We start from the raw sequence: 3,828 nt of genomic DNA on the forward strand, positions 1-3,828 counted from the left end.
TGCCTGTAGTCCCAGTTACTCAGGAGACTGAGGCAGGAGGATCACTTGAGCCCAGGAGTTTGAGGTTGCTGTGAGCTATGATAACACCACTGCACTCTAGCCCAGGGAACAGAGCAAGATTCTGTCTGAAAAAAAAAACAAAAAACAAATTGGCAAAAGCAAAAAGGATCAAGTACATCCAACGCTGCATGGATGGAGAAACAAGCATTCTTATACGCTGTTGACAGCAGTATAAATTGGTAGAACCATTTTGTGGCTCAATTTTGGCAGTGACTATCACAGTAGATTGTGAAGTAAAAAGCAAGTTTCAGAATAATGCACATTTTTTGGAAAATAAAGCAATGTGTATAGATATTATATATAGAGAGAGACATATATATTTAAGCATAGATAAAAAACTGAAAGGATACACACCAAATTATCATTTGTGGCTCTGGAGGGAATAGGACTTGGCTAAAGCCAGGTGGGCAGCAGAACCTGGGACTAAGGAAGGAGGGGAAGTGGAAACCACATAGGAGAGATGCACTCACTGCTGCAAAATGCTCCACAGCCAAAATAGGGGAAGTGCTACCCTGGCTTCTCCCTTTCTCCCACCACCAATCTCCTGCCGGTGCCTCCCATTGGCTGAATCTAGCTAGTTGGCACAGGAACTGGGCGATGTAGTTTTCAGAAGAAGAACAGAGAATGGGTCTGAAAACAAAGATGCAGTGACCAGTCTCTAAAAAGTTACTGGGTATTTCATAGAATCAATGAGAGAGATGGAAAACCAGGTATGGAAAAAAAAGGAGAAAACTTAATAAGAAACACAGCAAGAAGCAAGGCAAGTCATCCTGTAAAGTAGTAACAAATAATTAGTGAATTTTACCACATTTTTTTTAAATGGGGTGAGTAGACTGTCCAGAAAGTGGGCCAAAAGACCCCTGTTCATAGTAATCCATTTAGTTAACGTACTGAGAATTACTATAAACTAAGCGCTGTGCTGCAGTGGAAACAAAGATTAAACAAGACCAGGCTTCAGCCATCAAGAATCTCAGGAGGAAGACAAATGTGTAAACACACAATTACAATAGACTTCAATAATCTCAGTGAGCTCAGGGACAAGGCCTGACATTAGGCTAACCTGTGCTTTTGTATATGATAAAGAAAAGCACCCTCTCTGAGAGGATGCAGTGCCAGGGTATACAACTTGGCAAGCTGAATACAGCTGGATTTCAGCCCTTTCTGGACCCCTCAGCCAAGTACTTTTGGGCAGAGCGCAAAGTACACATCCATACATGGCTTTCTTGCCAGAGGAGGAGACGGGCACCTATGGAAGGAGGATAGAGGCAGCTGATGAGGATAGGCACCTGTGCCGCAGGAAGCCCTAGGAGCCCAGCCTCCTAGCCCAGAACGTCATGAGATACCTCAATGGTTTCACTTGCTTCTGGTGCTGCTGTGGCAAGGAGGTGGCAAAGAAAACTCCCAGAAATTTGGAAGGGCTCCTTTGGAAAGAAAAATTGACAGATGGTGTTTACAGCTTTGCTTTGGTTCTCATATCAGAGTGAATGCTAGATGTTTTCGTCTGGTTTCCAAGATAGTGTTTTAGATCTAAAAGCCTCCTTTGCCCAAAAATAATGAAATGTCAGTACGAGACCTACTCTATAGGAGGAAAAAATGGTGAAGAAGAAAAAGCCAACTTTCGGGGGGATCTCCCATTAACAGAAACAAGAAAGACCTAAGGTTTAGTGAAATGCTAAGAGAAATAATGAGTTCAGCTAGCCACGCTGAGATTAAAATGATGGCAAAATTCTCTGGAGAGACAACAAAAAGGGAATGTGGGCTTGGAAATCAGGAAAGAGGTAAGGAATACACATGTGTAATATATTGGTACTCCTTGAACAAATAGACTTTTCACTCATTTATTCAATAAATATTTATCAAGTACCTGTGGTACACAGGCACTGTTCTGAGCAGATACAGGGATACAGCAGTATATAAAACAGACCCCCAAAAATCCCTGCTTTCATGGAGCTTACATTCTAGAATAGGATAACTAATAGATAATGGTGATACATGCTAAGAAGAATAAAGCAAGTAAAAGGAAATAGAAAGTCTTCAAGGTTGAAATTTAGAAAGAGTGGTCGGGGAAGCTCTCACTGAAAAGGTGACATGTGAGTAAAGACCTGAAGGCAGCAAAGAAAATGAGCCTATCTAGGAGAAGAAAATTTCAGGCCAAGAGAACAGCAAGTACAAGGGCCCTGAAGTAGACAGATACCTCCTATGTTCTAGGAACAGTAAGCAGCCCAGTATGGCTTGAATGGAGTGAGCAAATAGGAGGGTAATAGGAAATAAAGTCAGAAAGAGAAAAAGGGGCTAAATCACATAGGGTCTCATAGATCATTTTAAAGTTTTTGGCTTTTACTCTGAATAAGCTGAAAGCCATGGGAGAGTTTTGAGCAAAGGAGGGAGGGATATGATCTAACTTTTTAACAGGATCCTTCTACGTATCACACTGAACATAAGCTAAAGAGGGAAAAGGGTGGAAGAAGAAAGACCACTTAGAAGTTATTTCAGTAATCCAGGCAAAAATTGATAGTAAATCATCTTTTGATGTAGTAACAATGAAGGTAATTAGAAATGGTCAGGTTCTGGGGCCAGGTGCGGTGGCTCATACCTGTAATACTAACACTTTGGGAGGCCAAGTTTGGAAAATCACTTATGGTCAGGTTTGAGACCAGCCTGAGCAAGAGTGAGACCCTGTCTCTACTAAAAATAGAAAAAATTAGTTCGGCATGGTGGTACACACCTGTAGTTGCACCTACTCGGGAGGCTGAGACAGGAGGATCACTTGAGCCCAGGAGTTTGAGGTTACAGTGAGCTATGATGATGACACCACTGCACTCGAACCAGGACAACAGAGTGAGACTCTGTCTCAAGAAAAAAAAGAAAAAGAAAAGAAATGTTCAGGAGCCAGGCGCGGTGGCTACGCCTGTAATCCTAGCACTCTGGGAGGCCGAGGCGGGCGGATCGTTTGAGCTCAGGAGTTCAAGACCAGCCTGAGCAAGAGCGAGACCCCCGTCTCTACTAAAAAAAATAGAAAGAAATTAGCTGGACAACTAAAAAATATATATATATATGTAAAAATTAGCCAGGCATGGTGGCGCATGCCTGTAGTCCCAGTTACTCAGGAGGCTGAGGCAGGAGGATCACTTGAGCCCAGGAGTTTGAGGTTGCTGTGAGCTATGATAACACCACTGCACTCTAGCCCAGGGAACAGAGCAAGATTCTGTCTGAAAAAAAAAACAAAAAACAAATTGGCAAAAGCAAAAAGGATCAAGTACATCCAACGCTGCATGGATGGAGAAACAAGCATTCTTATACGCTGTTGACAGCAGTATAAATTGGTAGAACCATTTTGTGGCTCAATTTTGGCAGTGACTATCACAGTAGATTGTGAAGTAAAAAGCAAGTTTCAGAATAATGCACATTTTTTGGAAAATAAAGCAATGTGTATAGATATTATATATAGAGAGAGACATATATATTTAAGCATAGATAAAAAACTGAAAGGATACACACCAAATTATCATTTGTGGCTCTGGAGGGAATAGGACTTGGCTAAAGCCAGGTGGGCAGCAGAACCTGGGACTAAGGAAGGAGGGGAAGTGGAAACCACATAGGAGAGATGCACTCACTGCTGCAAAATGCTCCACAGCCAAAATAGGGGAAGTGCTACCCTGGCTTCTCCCTTTCTCCCACCACCAATCTCCTGCCGGTGCCTCCCATTGGCTGAATCTAGCTAGTTGGCACAGGAACTGGGCGATGTAGTTTTCAGAAGAAGAACAGAGA

This window comes from Propithecus coquereli, unplaced genomic scaffold (assembly GCF_000956105.1).
Source record: "Propithecus coquereli isolate 6110/MARCELLA unplaced genomic scaffold, Pcoq_1.0 Scaffold114, whole genome shotgun sequence".
NCBI lineage: Eukaryota > Metazoa > Chordata > Mammalia > Primates > Indriidae > Propithecus > Propithecus coquereli.